Below are 22,349 nucleotides of genomic sequence, written 5' to 3'. Positions count from 1 at the left end.
ACATAAAGCTGTAGATTCAGTTTCGATAAAAATTTCAATATCTTTTTAAAATAAAATCTTTGCTGTAGGAAAGCATGTTTTTTCTAATAATGGGTTATCTAGAAAGTTAAATAGCCCTCAGTTTTGCATAAGCAAGGACATTTTCTATAGGGGAAATAAAATTGAAAATTACTTAATCCATTACCTCTGTAAATGTTAGTTGAGGCATTGTTTCTCCTTTTTTCTCTAAGGGAATTTGTAGGGAAGAGGTAGCCTGGAAGACAAATGCAGGCTCCAGTACAAATATTGGAATTGCAGTTCCCCAGCTTTAATAATTGAATCTATCAAATTTATCACATGTGGAAAAATTCCTTGCAGTTAGAGCTACCCCAGAGCAGAGTGAATTGTTTTAGGAAATAATCGGTTCTCCCTCGCTGCCCATCTTTAAGTAATGGCTGAAAGACCACTTCTCAGGAAGGGTTTCTTTATCAGGTATGTGTTAGGCCTCTCAAAGTCCCTTTCAGCATTGACATTCTGTGACTGCAAAGGGCTGTGTTAAAAATTGTAACTCTTTAGGAGATATTTCAGTCACATATCATGACTTTGCTGTAATTTCGTAAAACCCTTGTACAATAATTGATTGTTTGTAGTTGTACTCCGCAAAGTGTCATTTTTTTAACATAAAACTATTTAATCAGTGCTCCAGGGCAATTGTTCTGTTAAATGTAGTATTTATGATTTTATATATATGTGTATATATATATATATATATATATGTATATATGTATATATATATATGTATATATGTATGTATACATGCATTTGCTTTAGCCTCCATATCGTTTTTAGTTTCTTATCAAAGACAAATGTCACAAAAATCCCTGTAGTTAGGTTTTCTTTTTTCTTTCTTAAAACTAAAAGATGGCTCTATCAAGAGTCTGATAAGGTGATACTAGAATACCCTTGAGGTTAAAATACAATGGCCTAAGTGAAAACCATTTACTCGACAAAGGGCAGTTTCATTATTTTGTTCTCGAAAAATACTTCTGTTTCTGTTTGGCTGAGGTTACTCTGTTCTAGTGGGTCCTTACCTCAAAATGATTAAAAGAGGCAGCTGCATTATATTGAAAATCGCACTGGATTTGGAGCCAGGGGACCTGAAATTTAAATCTCAGCTTCTTCACTTCTGTTTCCAGAGGCCTTGTGAGGGTAGTAGATAGAGAGCCAGCCTTGGAGTCAGAAAGTCCTTTGTTCAAGTCCTGGATGAGTACTGTGGGAAAATCACTTAATCTCTCAGTGCACCCCAAGAAACTGTGTAATAGTTTAAGTTGCAGAACAGATGCTCATCTACATTTATAGAGATAGCTTACTTATTGAGAGTTTGTTGTGCCAATGAAAGGCAGGTCTGATGCCCCAGCGCACACACACACACACACACACACACACACACACACACACACACAGAGAAAATTTTCATCATAGAGCAATTGTAAGGGTTAAATGAAATAATGTATGTAAAGCACTTTGTGAACATGAATTGTCATATAAATGTTGACTATTGTGATGGTATCAGTCTAAGGAGTATAGGGTCTATTCAGAGAATGGAGGTTGGTGGAAAAATCTAAGCCAAAATAAATATAACTCCCTACCATTACAACCCTCACTCCAAATATTCTCAGTAAACAAAAATTCCTAGGATCACTATGAACCAGTTTTCTCTCAGACAAAACCAGTACTCATGGCCAAAATTTCAAAATGGTACGAGTTCTTTAAACCCGTCTTTGAGGATGAGCAGAGGACCCTAATCCTGTAAGAATGGCACTGCTTAAGTCTGCGTCCATTTTTCTCTCCGAGTTTCTCCAATCAAACTTTCACACTGCTGCCAAATCAGTCTTCCAAATGAATATATTTTTACTTCCTTATCTATAAAAAAGAGCTAAGAAAATGTTCACCCTCCCCTTCCTCACAGGATTATTTTAAAGGGCAGATGTTTAATTATGTTTCTTCTCTGCTTCCAAAAACTTTAGCAGCTTCTCATTACCTACAAACATTAGCTTCTTAGACTAACTTTGTAAGCTGTCCATCCATCCTACCTCTCCTGCCTTATTTCACACTATCCCTCTTTGTAAACTCTGTATTCCAGCCAAACCAGTCTATTAGCTATCCTTAAAACTTGGTCCACACTCTCCTGTCTCTCTGTATTCCCAAAGACCACCCCATGTCTGGAATGCACTCCTTCTATATCTGCCCGTTACAATTCCTCTCTTCCTTAAAGCCTCAATTTAGGTGTCACCTCCTCTAGAAAGCTTTCCCTAATTACCCTGTCTGAAAGTGATCTTCCTCTGCAAATTTCCTCATAGTATGCCATCCCAATCTTCCTTGAATTATAATTATTTGTGTATACTTATGGGCCATGAGGTGGTACAATGGATAGAACACTGGGCCTACAGTCAGGAAGACCTGAGTAGAAAACTGGTCTCAAATGCTTACTAGCTCAGTGACTCTGAGCAAGTCTATTCAGTTTCCTCATCTGTAAAATAGAAATAATAATAGTCCCTACCTCCCAGGGTTGTTGTGAGGATGAAATGAGATGATTTTTTTTTAAGCAGTTGGGGTTAAGTGACTTGCCCAGAGTCACACAGCTAGTAAGTGTCAAGTGTTTGGTCTGAGGCCAGATTTGAACTCAGGTCCTCCTGACTTCAGGGCTGGTGCTGTATCCGCTGCACCACCTGGCTACACCATATATGAGATGATATTTGTAAAACACTTAGCATAGTGCCTGACACATAGTATACTCTATATAAATGCTAGTGGTGGTGGTGGTGGTGGTGGTGGTGGTGGTGATGATGATGATGATGACATACATGTGCTACTACCCTTTTAGACTGAAAGTTCTCTGAAAGAAAGGAATGGCTGTCCCCCGGGTCCTAGGAAAATACCTTGCACATAGTAGGCATTTAATAATATTTATGTAATTGAATTAATATGTGATCCTCTCACATGTCTATAATTCATTTTAACAAGCCCTAAAAGGATATTGTCTTTAAAGGAGAAATAGGAAATGAATAGCCCATTTTATTCACTACCAATTCAAAATTTTATTTATAAATTTTTAACATTTATTTCTTAAAAGTTTTGAGTTCTACATTTTCTCCATCCCTCCTACACCTCCTCTCATTGAGGAGGCAAGCAATATGATGTCAATTATACATGTGAATTCATACAAAATATAATTCCACATTAGCCATGTTGCAAAAAAAAAAACCCAATACAATAAAAAGTAAGAAACATAAAGAAAGTGAAAAAGTATACTTTAATCTGTACTTAGAGTTCATCAGTTCTTTCTGTGGATATAGATAGCATTTTTCATCATGAGTCTTGGATCGTTGTCTTGGATCATTGTATTGATTAGAGCAGCTGAATCTTTCACAGTCGATTATGGTTACAGTATTACTGTTATTTTATATGATGTTCTGTTTCTACTCACTTCACTTTGCATCAGTTTACATATTTCTTCTCAAATTTTTCTGGGACAATTCCCCTCAACATTTCTTGTAGCACAATAGTATTTCATCATAATCATTTACTGTAACTTACTCAGTGTGAAGGAATGTTAATGGGTCTCCTGAACTTGTCTTTTGGAGTTGCCATGTTTTCCAGAAACACTAGGACAAAGTCTCCCAAGCTGACAGAATTTGTTGTTTGCATCCCAAAATAGATTGCCTGTGTCATTGGGAGTCCACAAGCACCAATCAATCTGCACTAGGCCAAGAAACTGCTTGTGGATCTGGGACCCTTGTAGGTAAGCATCTTATCTTCATAGTCTAGTACTGCCCAGGGAAAAGAATGCAGCTTTTGCCATTGCCTTGATTATCCTCTTTGGGAGGGGTTTTGTTCTTTTCCCACCTTTACTGTACCTTTCTCCCTCCCATGCCACTCCCCTTTAGTGGAAAAGTTGTGTTTTCTCCTCTCTTTGTTATACTGTCATAAACATGCAAACTTCTGTATGGACTGTGAACTCTTTGGGTTCCATGTGCATGCTCATTTCTCTTGTAATAATTCTAGTTTTCACATAACTTTCGTGAAGCTGTGATTACCTGTTGGCATCAGCTATTCCCCAATTGTAAGCATCCCCTCAATTTCCAATTCTTTGCCACCATATAAAGAGCTATTATAAATATTTTTGCACGTATAGTTCCTTTTCCTTTTTTTTTCCTTTTTTTTTCCTTCTCTTTAGGATACAAACTTAGTAGTGGTGTTGCTGGATCAAAGGTTACATGGTTTTATAACCCTTACAGGATAGTTTCAAATTGTTCTCCAGAATTGTTAGGCCAGTTTGCAACCCCACCAGCAATGTATTAGTGTCCCTATTTCCATATATCCCTGCCAACATTTGCCATTTTACTTTTCTGTCCCATTAGCCAATCCGACAGGTGTGTAGTAGTAATTCAGAATTGTTTTAATTTGCATTTATCTAATCAATAGTGATTTAGAGCATTTTTTCATGCTAGCATTGATAGCTGTGATTTCTTCTGGAAACTGCCTGTTCATATCCTGTGACCATTTATGAATTGGTAGATGGCTATTATTTTTATAAATTTGACTTAATTTCCTAAGTATTTAAGAAATGAGGCCTTTATCAAAGAAATTTCTCATTTTTTTTTCTGTTTCCTGCTTTTCTTCTAATTTTGGCTGCATTGCTTTTGTTTGTTCAACTTTTTTTTTAAGTTTATGTAATCAAAATGATTCATTTTACTCCCCATGATCTTCTCCGTCTCTTGTTTGGTCATAAACTCTTCCTTTATCCATAGATCTGACAAGTAAATTGTTCATGCTCCCCTAATTTACTTATGCTATCACTATTAATGTTTAAATTGTGGTGCATGAAATCTACAATAATTGAGGAAACAAAGGTTCAAGCTTCTGGGCATATCAATTGATTGGCAAGTCTTGCAGTTGCACAACAAATTGCACAACAAACTAGACATCCACTCCCAGCAGGCACTGGACCCCAAATAAAGATTTTGTGCTGATTTCTATACATTATCTGAAAACAATAAACAGGATATAAACCAGCATATAATATCAGGTAATCTGATTTCTTATTGGAGAATTGTCAGTTCTATGGATAAGAGAAGAGTTTACAATCAAATGAGAGATATAAAAGATCATGGGAAGTAAAATGGAACATTTTGATTATGTGAATTTTTTTTTTGCACAAACAAAATGAATGCAGCCAAAATTAGAAGTTTGGGGACTTTCTGAATTGGGAGGGGGAAAGGGATCTTAAAATGGAGTCCGTTTTATAAGAAAAAATCAGTTTAGTTCACACAATTCCCACAAGATCATGTACCCATTTTGCCCTTATTTTGGTATACAGTATGAGATGTTGGTCTATATCTCATTTCTACCAAACTTCTTCCCAGTTTTCCCAGCAGATTTTGTCATCTAGTAAATTCTTGCCTCAAAAGTTTGGATCTTTGGGTTTATCAAACAGTAGATTACTCTGGTCATTTACTACTGTGTATTGTGTGCCTAATCTATTCTACTGATTTACTGTCTATTTCTTATCCAGTACCAGATTGTTGTAATGATTACTGTTTTGAAAGATAGCTTGAAATCTGCAACTGCTAGGCTGCCTTCTTTAACATAATTTTTTACTGATACCTTTGACAGTCTTGACCTTTTGTTCTTCCAGATGAATTTTGGGTTTTTGTTTTCTAGCTCTATAAAATATTTCTTTGAAAGTTTGATTGGAATGGCACTGAATAAGTAACTTAATTTAGGTAGAATTGTCATTTTTATTATATTGACACAGCCTACCCTTGAATAATTGGGCAGCTAGGAGGTGCAGTAGAGAGAGCACTGGGCCTGAAGGCAGGAAGACCTGAGTTCAAATCTGGCCTCAGCCACTTACTAGTTGTGTGACCCTGGGCAAGCCACTTAATCCTATTCCCCTCAGTTTCTTTTTCTGTAAAATGAATTGGAGTAAGAAATGGCAAACCACTGTAGTACCTTTGCCAAGAAAACTCAAATGGGGTCCGGAAGAGTCAGACATGATTGAAACAACTGAGCAGCAACAACCCCTGAGCATTTAATATTTCTCCACCTGTGTAGATCTGACTTTGTGTGAAGAGCATTTTATAATTGTGTCATATAGTCCCTGAATTTGTCTTAGCATATAGACTCCCAAATATTTATATTATCTGTAGTTATTTTAAGTGGATTTTCTCTTTCTATCTCTTCTTGCTGGGTTTTGTTGTTAATATATAGAAATTCCATTGATTTATGTGAGTTTATTTTATATCCTGAAAGCTTGCTAAAGTTATTGTTTCACATAGTTCTTTAGCTCATTCTCCAAGGTTTTCTAAGTATACCATTATATAATTTGCAAATAATGAAAGTTTTGTTTCCTCATTGCCTATTTTTATTCTTTCAATTTATTTTTCTTCTCTTATTGCTATAGCTAGCATTTCAAATACAATTTTGAATAAAAGTAGTGATAATGGAAGTCCTTGCTTTACCCTTAATCTTATTGGGAAGGTTTCCAGCTTATTTTCATTACAGATCATGCTTGTTCTTGATTTTATATAGATACTAATTATCATTTTAAGAAAGACTTCACTTATTTCTAGGCTTTCTAATATTTTTAATAAGAATGGGTCTTGTGTTTTGTCAAAAGTTTTTTTTTCCTGCATCTACTGATAAAATCACATGATTTTTGTTGTTTCTATGAACTATATGGTCAATTGTGCTTATATTTTTCTAATATTGAACCAGCCTTGTATTCCTGATATAAATCCCACCTGGTTATAATATATGATTTTTATGATATATTGCTATAATCTTTTTGCTAGAATTTTATTTAACATTATTGAATCAATATTTCTTAAGGAAATTGGGCTATAATTTTCTTTCTCTGTTTTTGCTCTTCCTAGTTTAGGCATCAAAACTCTATTTGTTTCTTTAAAAGATTTTGGTAGGACTTCTTTACTTACTTTTTCAAATACTTTATATAATATTGGGATCAATTTGTTCCATAAATATTGTAGAATTCACTTGCAAATCCATCTGGTCCTGGGAATTTTTTCTTAAGGAGCTCATTTATGGCTTCCTCAATTTCTTTTTCTTTTCTTTTCTTTCTTTTTTTATTTGAGGCAATTGGGGTTAGGTGACTTGCCCTGGGTCACACAGCTGGTAAGTGTCAAGCGTCTGAGGCTGGATTCGAACTCAGGTCCTCCTGACTCCAGGGCCGGTGCTCTATCCACTATGCTACCTAGCTGTCCCTCAATTTCTTTTTCTAAGATAGAGTTACTTAATTATTCTATTTCTTCTGTTAAACTGGGCAATTTATATTTTTGTAAATTTATTCATTTCTTTAGATTGTTTTACTGGTATATAATTGGGCAAAATAACACCTAATTACTTTACTCTCATCTTCATTAGCAGTGCAGTAACCTTTTTCATTTTGACATTGGTAACTTTGTTTTCTTCCTTGTGTTTTTTAAAATCAGATTAACCCATGGTTTATGAATTTTATTGTTTTCCCCACATAACCAGTTTCTAGTTTTATTTATTATTTCAGTTGTTTTAATTTCAACTTTATTAATATCTCTTTTGATTTTTCAGTATGTTCATTTTGGTGTTTAATTGAGAGTTTTTAACCTCTTCTTCTTCTAGTTTTTTTTAGTTGCATATCCACTTTATTGATCTGTTCTCCTTGTATCTTTTATTGATATGCCCCTATATATATTCCCTTAAAGAACAGCTTTGGTTGCATCCCACAAATTTTGGTATGTCATTTCATTGTTGTCATTATCTTTAAGGAAATTATTGTTTCTATTATTTATTCTTTGATCCACTTATTCTTTAGGATGAGATTATTTAATTTCTAATTAATTTTAATAATATGCTTCAACATCCCTTTATTGAGTATAATTTCAATGTATTGTAGTCTGAAAAGTGTGTTTAATATTTCTGCTTTTTTCATTTGTTTGTGAAGTTTTAATGCCCTAATACATGGTCAATCTTTGTGAAAGTGCCTGGTATAGCTGAGAAAAATGTATACTCCTTTCCATCCCCATTCAGTTTTCTCCAGATGTCCTCATTTCTAACTTTTCTAAAATTCTGTTCATCAAAAAATAAATTAAAGTAAAATTGTATCCATCTCCTTAACTTTTTTCTTATTTATTTTATGGTTAGATTTATCTAACTCTAAGAAGGGAAAATTGAGGTCCCCCACTAGTATAGTTTTGTATCTATTTCCTCCTATAATTCATTTAACTTTTCCTTTAAGAATTTGGATGCTATGCCATTTTGGTGCATATATGTATAGTGTAGTTATTACTTCATTGTACCTTTTAGCAAGATGTAGTTTCCCTGCTTATCCCTTTTAATTAGGTCAGTTTCTGCTTTTGATTTTTCTGAAATCATGCCTTTTTTATTTCAATTGAAGTATAAGATTCTGCTCCAGCCCTTTATTTTAACTCTGTGTGTGTCTTTTTTGTATCGTGTGTGTTTGTTGTAATCCATTCTACTATCCTCTTCTATTTTATGAGTCAATTCATCCTCTTCACATTCTTGGTTATCATTACTAACTGTGCATTTTCCTTTTTTTTTCTTTTTTTCTCTTTTTGCCTTGTCCTTTCTCAAAAGTCTATTTTGCTTCTGACCCCTGCCTCCCTATATCTGTCCACTATTTTATCACCTTTCCCCTCCTACTTCCCTATTAGGTAAGATCAATTTTTATATCCAACTCTGTGTGTGTGTATTCTTTTCTCTTTGAGCAAATTTAGATGAGAGTGAGGTTCAAGCATTACCTGCCACTCCCCATTTTCTCTTCCATTATAAAAGGTTCTCCTTTTGTGCCTCTTTTTTTGTGAAATTCCTTTCCCTATTCTATTTCTCCTTTCCCTCTTCTCCTCTTGCTTCCTTCTTTTTTACCCCTTAATTTTTTTCTGAGGAAATCTAAATATAATTGATTCACTTTTTTGCTCTCTGTCTATGTAGACTACTTTGCTTTTAGCTGTTTTGACATAGTTGTCTTTTTCTGAGTTTGTGTCTTGATTTTCCCTTTTGCTATAGTAGATTTTTGTGGTCAGACCCTTTTTTTTCTCATTAGTTCAGCCTATTTCTTGACTTTAACTTTATGTTAAAATTGCTAGGATAAGGGTAGGACTCTGTCTTAAGCTTCAGGTTTTTTAGCACTGCTATTTTCAGAGCTGGTTCTAGGTGTTTAGAAGTTTCAGTGCTTCCAGGGTCATGTGATCTGGGGAGAGATGTGGTCACTTCCCTTTAGGTGTGCTCTGTGGTCCTTCTTCAGGAAGGTCCCTGTTCCCTTGTGACCCAAGCCAACATAGCTCCTCAGAGTCCCTGATCTCTTGGGACTGAAAGTACTCCTCTTCACCCTGAAACTCCAACCTGGATGTGGGTATAGACAATGGAGTGGTCAAACAGTTCACTGTCTTGTGCCCAGTGCTAGTAAGGTGTCCCTTGTAATTTCTTTCTTTTTTATTAATTTATTTTAATTTATCACCAATCACTTACATAAGCTTATGAGTTTTAAATTTTTCTCCCCCTCCCTCCTCACCTCCCTTCCCAAGATGGCATGCAATCTGATATAGGCTATACATATACATTCCTATTAAACTTATTTTCACATTAGTGATGTTGTAAGGAAGAATTAGAACCAATAGGAGGAACAACAAGAAAGAGAAAACAAAACAAAACAGAAGAAAAGAAGAGCAAATAGTATGCTTCGATCTGCATTCAAACTCCATAGTTCTTTCTTTGGATGTGGATAGCATTTTCCATCATGAGACCTTTGGAGATGTCTTAGATCCTTGCATTACTGAGAAGGGCTAAGTCTATCAATGTTAGTCGTCGCACAACATGGCTGTTACTGTGTACAATGTTCTCCTGGTTCTGCTCACTTTACTCAGCTTCAGTCCATACAAGTCTTTCCTGGTTTGTTTGTTTGTTTTTTAAGTCCCCCTGCTCTTCACTTCTTATAGCACAATAGTATTCCATGTAATTTCTTTCTGACTAGTTGCCAGAGCTCCTTACCATCTCTGGACTGAGAGCTCAGGAAATTGCTGTTGCCATTTCCAAGCCCATAGCTGGTATGACTGCACATGGGATCCATACAAGCCCCACCCCAGTGTCACAGATCCCTTCTTCCAACCTCCTCAGTTGTCACAGACTGCAAAAATGTTTCCCCTTGACATTTTGTTGGCTCTGCCATTCCAGAGTCCGCTTTGAGGTGTTATTTTAAAGTTGTTTGGAGGGGAACTTTGGGAGAGCTCAGCTGTAGTGCTTCCTCTGCTCTCCCAGATTTCCTGTTAGAAATTTTAAAAGAAACATTTAATGGGCCAACCAGCAAAAGCTACCAGTTATGCCCTTTGAGTGTGTTATTATCATGGACAATTTGAATTTTGACTTGCATTTGATTTCAACAAGCAAAAACAAGGATTAACATAGATGGTTATGTGAAAAATAAGCTTCTAATTTTATGACTCTTCATTCAACAAATATTTTGGAGCATATATTATAATAAAAGTACTGTAATAGACCATGTGGGATGTGATGAGTGTAGATACAAATTTTTCTAACTTGTGAGATATGATCCTTGTCCTAGATTCACTATCTAGTGGACTAAAATAAATCCATCTATTGAGAAGGAAGATAAGCATTCGGTTTTTAATATAGACATAGTTTAAGAGTCTAAATCATTCTCATCAGATTGGCTGGTTCACTTATATTTCAGCAAGAGGGCAGGCATATAGGAAGCATCCATTTTGCCTGCTGTATAGATATGAATATTCTTCCCCTTATCTTAACGTGGTGTAAAGTTATAGTTAAAAGATTTTCTCCAAAATTCTTCCTTTTGGGAGTAAATTCTTTGTTTTCTCTTGACTTTGCTTGTGAAATTAGAGTGGAAGATCTTTGAAAAGTCCTACATACACAGATGTTTCCTATTATATGAAATCTTCAAGAATATGAAGGATCATTATACATTGAAGAGAAACAAGGTCTTTTTTAACCATCACAAAGGACAGAAAAGTTTTAACTAAAGTAAAGAAAGGAATTTGGGTTAGATAAAGAGAATATCTTATCATTTAAACCTTTCTAACTAGAGCATTCAGGACCTCCTGTTGTCAACATGCCTTCACCACATTTCTTAGCCTATCCAAGCTTTAATCATTCTTAGCCTATTCCATCTTACTTATACCCAGTTCAATTCCACATTTGTGTTCATTGCCACCACCTCTCTAGACTTAGTGCTACTTTTCTATAATATAACTTAACATTTATTCTTGTCATAATAATTTCATTGAGGCAACCTAAACTATACATGTAAGCTATTATTTTTATTCCACACTCACCTTTTAAAATAGGTGATAGAAATCTTACCATATAAAAATTTTAAATGAGGAAACTAAAGCTCAAGATGTTGCCTTACCTGAGATCACATAACAAGCAAAATGACAAAGTTAGGACTTGAGCCCAGAAACTGTGTCTCCAAGTTTAGCACTTTTACTGTAAAAGTAGATTTTTGAAAATCACCCATGGTACATGAAGTAACATCAACAACTCCATTCCTTCTGGGAAGATGCATGAGGGAGAGGGCTTTGTTGTGATAGTGCCTGACAAAGTAATCTTCGTTACCAGTGAGGAGAGAATTTGCCTGGTAACTTTGTAAATATAATTTTTCAAAGCCTGTTCCTGTACTTTCATTTCATTGCATTTAGCATATAATCCATCAATAAAAAAATACTTTTCAGCAATGATTTTTAATGAGAAGGTAATGAAAATGTCTAATAAACAGCAGCACATGGTGGAATCAGTAATAATGTTTGAATATTTAATAGACAAGTTTATACATTCTGAGTTGGAGAGATGTTCCTATACTCTTTCCTTTTGCTTTAATATTGGTAGTTCAGATTTTTCACCAGTTCCATAGAAATAATAATGTGCTGCCTCTCAATAGGCATACGCATCTACTACTATCATTTTGGTGCAAATGCTTTATTTTCTCTGCTGTGGTCTGTCTCTGTAGGTTATGATCTTATCATCAGCTTTCCCAGATGGAGCTGGGTCAGTCCTTTCAATATACTCTGCAGGTTTCCCATCTGAATGCTAGAGATATGATTAGTGTAGTGATTCAGCAGGTAAATCATTGGCCCTCTTCACTAAGTCATCCCTCAACCAGAACTTTACTACCCTCTTTGAAGAAGTAGGTAAAAAATTAAGATCCTCTTTATTGTCTCAGTAGTTTCATTTACTGCATGGATATCTTCATTCATCAATAAGATAATTAACTTTGAAGAACGCCATGAAAACACTGAGCGGACCTTAAATTTTTTTGAAAGTTTTCAGTGATTACATAAGAATCATCGGGTGACCCAGGGAAGCTGTAGCAAGTGTCATTTTATCATCTTCAGGACCACAGAACTCCCTAGTTGCCACTGTCCTCCCTAGTTTCATGGTACCTCTACATCCACCTATTTAGGAAGTTAAGAACAGAAGATCAATTAATGCCAGTGGTGGTCTAATAATTGCTAAGCAGTGCCAGCAATGTATAGAATACATTTGTTCTGGAAAGAAAGATATTTTCATTTTATAAAAGAGAGTTATGCTTTTCATATCTAGGTAAGTTCGTTTCTGTTTTCCAATGTGCCAAAGCTGCAAAGCTACAAGGCTCAAAAGAAAAAGAAGAGAAGAAAGAAGAAAAAAAGTCAAAAAATAAGAAATGCTTACAAGTCTAATACTAAGCATACCTGTTGAAAATTTCTGTAAGATTTTAAGGAAGTTATTTCAGGGCACAAGCTGCACATGGAGATGAGGTTCCAGTGTAGATTAATGGAATGTGCATTTAATGGAAGAAGCAGTAAAGTAGAATTTAGAAGATCCCTTTCTCTTCAACACTGGCTCTTTGAATCCTTTAAAAAGCCTCAGAAATGTGCATCCTATGTGACACCTGGCTATGTCCTCACATAAGTGCACCCCAGGGGATACCACCAGTAAACTCCAAATATTAGAAAGAGAGATAGGGAGGGAAGAAGGAAAAGACAGAAGAAGAGAGACAGACACAGAGACAGACAGATGGATAGAGACACAGATTCAGAGACAAGAACCAAAAAAAAAACAACCCTAGGAAAATAACTGCAAGATATAAATAAACATAAATCCAGCCTGTGCTGAGGCCAAATTGAAGTTGAACATGTAAATAAGAACCAAGGCAGAGACAATGTTTAGTTATTTCAGATGTATGAAGTGTTGTTTTGTCCCTAAATGCTATGGAGACATGAGGAAAAGAAATTCCCTGAATCCTTTTTTTATGTGTGCAAGATTTTCATATTTTAACTTAGGATATATGCACAATAAGGCTGTATTTAATATATATGTCCTTTAGTATTGGAAAATTGTGTTTTATAATGGAAATTATTTAGTATAAAACATAATTTAGCACCAAAGGAACCATAATTTTTTTGGAAACTCTTCACTAATCCAAAATGTGTGACTATGATCAGTTGCAGTAATGCACAGTTGAGATAAAATTAAAATGAAAGTTTATGAAAGCAAATCAAGTTGAAATGATTTAGGGTAAATTCTATTTCTTAGTTATTTTGATTCCTCTATTTTTGTCCCCCCCTTCGAGAAACTGCATTGTAGTGACTCAATCCTTTTCCCCTGGGGTAATTTCTTCCTGAATAAAGTGAAGTGACCACTAGCAGAATATCATTAAATATGGCACCTGTCCTTTCCTCTTCTTTTCTTTAAAGGAGCAATGTAATATAGAAAGTGGAAAAAACATGGGATTTGGATTCAGGTTCATAGGAATTGGGTTCCAATCCCTGCTTTACTTCTCTTCTGGACTCACTGTCTTATTATTGTTCTCTCCTCCCAAACCTTGGATCTTTCTAAGGTGCTTTTCATGCACACTCTAGTAGTACCTCCTAATTTCAGTCATTTCCTGTCTTCATATACCCATACTTGTGAGAGAGACTATGTATTCTTTCTATTTCAACTTCTATATTTGTTCTTCCAACATTTCAGGCTGCTTTCCATTTTTACTGGTCCAGCAAAATCACCTTTACACTGTAACTAAGGACCAATGAATAAATCAAAGAACCTATACTCTACTCTCATCTTCTTAGATTTCAGTGTTTGGCATTGTCCATACTCACTTTCTGGATACTTTCTTTGGTCTTAAATTCTTTGGCATTGTTCTGTCTTTGTTGGGTTTACACACATTCAACACACACATATTGAGCACTTGCTATGTGGAACAAACTGCTTAGCATAGGAGGAATACAGAGAAGAATTAAATATGATACCTGCCTTCAAGGACCTGCTTTCACCAATCAGTATTAATAGGAGGTGGAATTTTATAAGCATTACATGAAAGGCACAAATTTATCTTGAAAATTCGAAGTTGGAAGAAATACTTTTTAGCTGGAGTGATCAAGCAAAACTTTATAGGGAAGGTGGCATTTGAGTTAGGCATTGAAGGACAAGGGAGAATTTCTATAGGCAAAAATGGCAGAAAAGAGACCATTCCTGCTAGGGGACATAGTGTAAGCAAATGCATATAGGTAGGAAAGACTGATATGCAGTTGGTAAATACTATCAAGTACACGAAATCAAATAATAAAAAAATACAAAGGTCTAATCAGTCAGTTGGTCAGCAAACATTTATTAAGTGTTTATTATATCCACTTGGAAAATGTTCTGGTTGGCTTTGATGCTAGGTTTAGGACTTCGTGTTTATCCCAAGTAGAAGGCAGTTAATTGAAGATTTCTGAACAAGGAAATGTCATAATCATAATTCTTCTAGTTTCTTTTTTCTACCTTATTCTTTACTCCACAATATTCAGTATGAATATCCCCCAAAGAGTTTATGCTGAGTTGACTAATATTCTTTCCTTGCCCCCATTTGCTTGGAATACTATCATGTCTTCTTATATCCTCTATATATACATACCTCCCAAACTGTTCTTTTATACCCCTAATATCTCTTTGGCAGCTAGGTGGTGCAGTGGATAGAGTGCCAGGCCTGGAGTCAGGAAGACTCATCTTGGTGAGTTCAAATCTGGCTTCACACACTTACCAGCTGTGTGACCCTAGGCACATCACTTAATCCTTTTTGCATCAGTTTCCTTATCTGTAGAATGAGCTGGCTAAGGAAATGGCAAACCACTCTAATATCTTTGCCAAAAAAAACCAAAACCAAAAACAACAACAAAAAAACCAATCCAAGGGGTGTCACAAAGAGTTGGACATCATTGAAAGGACTCAATAACAACAACAACAAACTCTTTTTCCTTGTTCAGTCCTAAATTAATCACTCACATCTTTTAAATTTTCCATTAATTTTCCCATTGGATGCTGCCTCAAACTTAACTACACCATATTATGTCTATGGGCCTGGCCATGTTATAAGGAAGACCCAAGTTCAGGCTCTATCTCCATTATATACTGGCTTGTGTGATCATGGAAAAATCAATTAACTTTTCAGGGTCCTGGGTAGCTCTGTAAGACTATAAATTTTAGAGTTCATAATCTGTATTAGTGGAGGGATCTTCCATACTAAACATTCTCAATTATGATGAAATCATAGGTTTGACCCCAAAATTAAAAAAAAAATAATTGAAAACAGATTCAGATTCAGCATGGAAAAACAGAGGTTTTTAGGTTTTCCTGTTTTTACCACTCAAACACTACCAGCACAGTCATCTTATTCCAAGTCTGAAACTTCAGAGTAATCTTCAATACTTCCACCTTCCACAGAAGCCCTTTTCTTCTGAAAAATTATTTGAATTCCCCTATTTCATTTGCTGCTAAATTCCTTGTCAAGGTCCTAATTACTTCATTCCAAATCTTTCCTATTTTCAAGGCTCAGTCCATTCCAAACTGTTCTTCAAACCTGTACAAACAACAATTTTGTACATTTGCCAGCTGCGCCATGTTATTTTATGACCTGAAGCTTTCTAATTGTTTTCCCTTTCCTTCCTGACCAAATATAAACTTCTGCCTATGGCTTTCAATGATGTCTAACAGTTAGCACAACACCCACTTTCTCTACTCATTTTTTCAGACCTTTGTTCTTATCTAGATAATCCTGCCTTCTTCCTGCCCCATGTTCTTACCCCATGTTTAATCTGTTTCCTGCTTCTTTGCCAAATCTGTCCTAAGCATATCAGCAACCTCCTTCCCTTTTGCCAAAACTCCCTTCCTATATTTAAACAGCATCTTCATTGAAATGATTCTGTTCACCGCCAGCCAATGTCTAACCCACTAATGTAATCCAGTTTACTACTTCCCTTTCATTGCAGTAATGATTGTTCTACTTTTCTGTGTATGTGAGTATGTAATTCTGTAATATATAATGCATTTTTGTATGTGGATCAGTGTTGTTTTTATTTTGCCCCGTCTTTACTACCCTATTAAAAGCAAAGATTATATGGGGGGATTCCCCTACATATCTCCAAGTGAGGGTAGCTAGATGGTACAGTGGGTAGAGTGCCAGGGCTGGTGTTAGGAAGACCTGAGTTCAAGTCTGGTCTTAGACACTTATTAGTTGTGTGACCCTGGGCAAGTGACTTATCCCTGTTTACTTCAGTTTCCTCATCTGTAAAATGAGCTAGAAAAGGAAATGGCAAACCACTCTAGTATATTTGCGAAGAACATCCTCAAAAAAGGGGTCATGAGGAATCAGACAAAACTGAAAACAACAACAAGACCTGGCAAATCTCTGATTAATGGAGTGCTTTGAGTATTCGATATGTAATCCTCTATGCAGGCATGATGCCATGTTAGGAAAATTGCTTATCATTTGATTTCCTCGAAGCTGCTGAAAATGCCAGAATCATCAGGAGAAAACCACAATGATGACATCATTTCTACCAATTTAACCTACATAAAAAGCCTCAAATTGTATTCTTCATCATTAAGATATAAAAGATAATGGAGAATACTTGTTTTTTTCTCCTGTGGATTCAAGGAAGTCTGTAGGACACATTTAGTCTCATTGCAGCAAGATTCCCACCTGGCACTACTTCTACTGAGTACGTAAAAGGTGATCCACAGTAGGTTTACAAAGAACATGAAAAAATTACTGGTTTCTTCCCACTTGTGACTAAAATAGTACTATTGACTTGCTACTACGTGGGGGCAGTGAAGGCAAGGGAGGGGCATGGAGGCCCAGCATAAAAATGATATTAGTGCTGAATGCCAGATTAGCAATGTTGGTTTGGATCATAGCACTGATTTTAGTTTAGTTGTTTTTATAGTATTCTGATTTATTCTATTTTTTAATTTAAGTTCTTAGAAATGTTAGCTCTGAAGGCCAAAGATGATATATTTATGTCTATGAACAGAAAGAAATAATGCTTATTTCTTTCAAAGGGAAGAATGAAGTCCGCAACACATATGGAAAATAATCATTTCCTATAGCTTGCTGAAGTTAAGTCCAACATCAAGTTAGCATTTTTTTAATCAGTAAATATACACTAGAGAGTGTGACAATAAGGCATGTGTGCCAAGAAAGCACAAAGCCTTTTAGCGTAATCAATAAGCATTCATAAAATACCTACTAGGTGCCCCTAGTACTGAGATTTATCCTGGGGATTATAGACAAAAATGAGAGAGTGAAATAGTCCCTTCTTTACAAATAGCATGTATTCTATTGGGATGGGAGGAGAGACATTTTATCTATTCTGATGTAATTTTATACTTTTGTGGATCAGTGATCTCAGTGGTGTCAGTATACACACACACACACACACACACACATATTCATAGAGGATTCCTCCAGTGCTCTGACAGCCCTCCTCTGGGCTTTCCATTCACTATCCCTTATTCTCATAATGTCATTGGCCCATCTTCATTTGTTATCACACATGTCTTTATTTATGATATCTTTGACTCATCTTGAGTACAACGTTGTTGGTGATGTGTTGTTATACTCACCATGTACCTTTCCATTGCTATCTGGGTAACCTGTGATTTATGTTCCTCTGATATAATGGTTTTCTATGATTTATAGTTATATAGTATCACTGGGAAAATATTAACAATGAAGAGTTGGACTTTTGTGGCAGCAATCACTTTGCAGTTATTGGAAGTGCTACACAATTTCCCAAATGCAATCCAATCTGAGTTCTTTTTATTTAATTCACAGCCATTTCATTGTCCTTTTTTGGAGGGCAGAGGAACCAGGACAACAGTAACTGGCTGGGCATAAATGAGATTTTCAACGCAGCAGCAAATGCAGCAGCTAAGTTGTATATCATAGTTGGCCAAGAACAGGAAGCTTTGTGAGGGTGCTTTATCAAAAGGATACTTAAGAAGGAAATGAACCAAGACAAGTGCCAACTGGGACAGAAGGTATTGACAGATGAAGGATGGAAAACAAATCTGGTAAGGAGGTGAAGAGGCCTAAACGCCTCCTAATGTAAAATTTCCACAGTTAACTACCTCTGCATAGTTCAAGGAGAGAAGAAAAAGGTTATGTGACTTAAAGGATATTATCTAAAATTAGTCAAAGGTGGAGGAAAGAAACAGCCTATGAAAACCTCATCTTTATACCAATTTTATGAGAATAGTCTTTACCTGAATCAAAGGTATCTTTGATGAAAATGTTAAAAAGAAACATGTTGAGGCAATTTTAGCCTCAACTGTTAGTACTAGTTAAAATTCTCTGAGAAATGGCGAAGAGTTAACATCTGTAGTTCGAATCCCACCTGTCACTTACCACCTACATAACCTTGGGCAAATCACTCATCCTTTCTAGTCATGGGTTTCCTCATCTATAAAATAAAAGAATTAGATTACACAGTCTCTGAGATCCTCTCTAAACCTATGACTCTACTCTTGTCTACTCCCCATTTTTTAGAGGTAACAAATTATTAAATCAATTTGCAATAAACTCTGTGATTTCATCAGTATTTTCCTTCCCTTTTTGTTCTTTCTTCTAATTTCATGTTGATTTCTTCACTTAATCAAAGGTATACAGACAACTGATTATAAAATGGCTGCAGTTTCCACAAGTGTTTCCTATCCAATCTTTTGCCTTTTTGTTTTCTTGGTGGTTATTAAATATTTGGTTTTACATTTTCTTCTGAGAAAATGCATTTGTGACATTCAGGTTTTTGGCTTCTTTAATTTCTTGGTCCAACATAGTTTTAATAATAATAGTAATAACTATTTAAGTTTGATATATCATTTCACATGAGCCTCACAGCAAACTAAGGAGATAGGTGCTATAGTTATCCCAGTTTTATAGGAGAAACTGAGGCAGACACAGGTTAAGTGACTTGCTTAGGGTCACGCAGCTCATAAGAGTCTAAGACTGTATTTGAATTCAGGTCTTCTTGACTCTAGGTCTAGCACTTTATTACCTGCATCACTTTTATACTGAAGTCACTGAGTATCAATCTTTCCAAATTTTTTCAAAAATTTTCTTTACTTCTTCATCCTCTGCCACAAATGATGGTAAATATTCTACAGTTGCTTTTAGCCTCATCTTGTTTTATGTTCATCATGAGCAGTGAAAAGTGATATTAGAGGGGGAGCTAGGTGGTACAGTGGATAGAGCATCGGCCCTGAAGTCAGAAGGACCTGAGTTCAAATCCAGCCTCAGACCAAAAACTTGATACTTACTAGCTATGTGACCCTGGGCAAGTCACTTAACCTTAATTGGCAAAAAAAAAAAAGACAATCGAGATTAAAGATTATAGGATGCAGAAATCATCTAACACACCCTCATCCCCATTTACAGATGAGGAAACTGAAGCCCAGGAAGACTGTGACATGCCTAAGTTCACACGTGTATTAAGGAACAGAGCAGAGATTATGGCTGTATCCACTTACCCTCAATCCACTACTCTTCCATTGTAATGCTTCATATGAAGAGGCAGATAGGCAGAGGTATGCTGGAGCCAGCTCATGAGAACCCTGAGAGGTTGTCAATGTGACCATTTTTACCTCAGAAATTGGCAAATGCTACAAATCAAGGCTTGATTTTTTGTTTATTGGTTATCATTCTAGCCGTAAGAAAGTGATGGAGAAAATATTAATAATGCAGATTAAATTTTAAAGTGTATTCTGCTTGTTTTTCTTTTTTTCAGAGCTGGTTGGTAAACATTTACCAATACACCTCTGAATATAGGGAAAGGGGAAAGAACGCTGAATTAGGGGTCAGAAGATCTAGGTTAGAACTGAGCTCTACTCTTTCCTACCTCTCGGGCTTCTGTTTTCTCATCTGTACAATGAGGTATGCGGCAGCTAGGTGGCACAGTAGATAGAGTACCATCCTGGAGCCAGGAAGACTCATTCTCCTGAGTTCAAATCTGACCTCAGGCACTATCTAGCTGAAGTGGTTTCCCATTTCCTTCTCTAGCTCATTTTACAGGTGAGGAAACTGAGGCAAACAGGGTTAAGTGACTTGCCCAGAGTCATACAGCTAGTAAGTGTCTGAGGCCACATTTGAACTCAGGAAGATGAGTCTTCCTGACTCCAGGCCTGGCATTTTATCCACTGCACCACCTAGCTGCTAAAGAGATATTAGGGATATAAAAGAACAATTTCGTGTGTGTGTGTGTGTGTGTGTGTGTGTGTGTGTGTGTGTGTGTGGCAAAGATACTAGAGTGGTTTGCCATTTCCTTAGCCAGCTCATTTTACAGATAAGGAAACTGATTCAAAGAGGATTAAGTGATGTACCTAGGGTCACACAGCTAGTAAGTAAGTGTGTGAGGCCAGATTTGAACTCACCAAAATGAATCTTCCTGATTCCAGGCCCAGCACTCTATCCACTGCACCACCTAGCTGCCCTTAGTAGAAATTAGAGTAGGACTTTCATGGCGATTCCTTAGCATAATTCATCAAAATGCACTTCCTGACGTATTTCTTACTAATGAAAACAAGGCAGCCCTATAGAGTGGACAGAGACCTAGCCTTGGTCAAGACGATCTATGTTCCAATCCCTTCTCTCTTACATGCTTGTTATATGACCCGATGAAAGCAATCTCAGTGTCTGGACAGCTTTCTAAAACATAATTTGCAGAGAGGGTACACATTTGCATTAGAGAGGGAATTTCCTTAATGAGAACTCTCTATGGATGAAACTGCAAGCTGTGTTTTTAAAGGGAGAGGGAAGTTTATTTTCCTATATTTGTAAGATAAAATGGAGCCTGTAAATTTTCTTATTAAGGAATGATACAGCTTTCTATGCTCATTTGATCAAAAAATCCACACTGAGTTTCATCCCATAATTTCCTTGAAATTAAAATTTAAAGGAGTGGAGCCAAGATGGTGGAGTGAAAGCAGTGACTTGCTTGAGCTCTCCCCCAAACCCCTCCAAATACTCATAAAAAATGGCTTTAAACAAATTCTGAAGCAGCAGAACCCACAAAAAGACAGAGTGAAACAAATTTCCAGCCCAAGACAACCTGGATGATTGATCAGAAAGGTGTATCGCGCTGGGCTGGGAGCGCAGCGCAGTGTGGCGCAGGCCAGCAAACCTGGAGCAGGCCTCAGAGGACTGAGTCGCAGGCAGCTGTGGAGGTTTCCAGACTCCTCAATCCACCAACGCCAAACACAACTTAGAAGGTCAGTGGGAAAAGTCTGTTTCTATCTGGGGTCAGAGAGGAAGGCGGGGTCTCAGCTCCATTCCCCAAGAGCCTGGCCCTGGGTGGGGCAGCTGCTTCCCAAGCTTCCAGCCCATAGACTGAGGGAGAATCCAGTGGCTGATCAGAGAGGGATTGCAGGGATCTCTTTGCCAATGCTGAGGCAGGAATCTCTTGCTTTGCCCGTGTGTGGATCTGGGTCACAGTTCTGGGCAGTGCTGGGGTGAGGAGGAGCTGGCTGGTGGAGCTTGTAGTGGCTGTGGAGAGAACCCCTCCTCACAGTTACAGGACAGAAAGGAATACTTGTGGTCACAGGCCAGGAAAGGAGTAAACACCCGCCCCTTATCATACCACCTTGGAAGAACTGAAAATTTACAGGTCCCTACAAGTATCTCTGAAAACAGCTGTACAAACCCCTGAAGCTTGGGACAGTACATTCTCCACATTGGAAGCAGACTCTTACCTTAACAAAGAGTTTAAAACTCAAGTAATTGGATCATGAGCAAGCAGCACAAAAAGAGTCAGACTATATTATCTTACTTTGGTGAAAAGAAGATCAAAATATACAACCAGAAGACAACAAAGTCAAAGCTCCTACATCCAAAGCCTCCAAGAAAAATATGAATCAGTCCCAGGCCTTGGAAGAGCTCAAAAGGGATTTTGAGAAGCAAGTAAGGGAAGTAGAGGAAAAACTGGGAAGAGAAATGAGAGTGATGCAAGAAAATCATGAAAAACAAGTCA

This window comes from Phascolarctos cinereus, unplaced genomic scaffold (assembly GCF_003287225.1).
Source record: "Phascolarctos cinereus isolate Bilbo 61053 unplaced genomic scaffold, phaCin_HiC Scaffold_1;HRSCAF=81, whole genome shotgun sequence".
Taxonomy (NCBI): Eukaryota; Metazoa; Chordata; class Mammalia; order Diprotodontia; family Phascolarctidae; genus Phascolarctos; species Phascolarctos cinereus.
The sequence above is the reverse complement of the archived record's forward strand: the minus strand, read 5'-3'. Positions refer to the sequence as shown.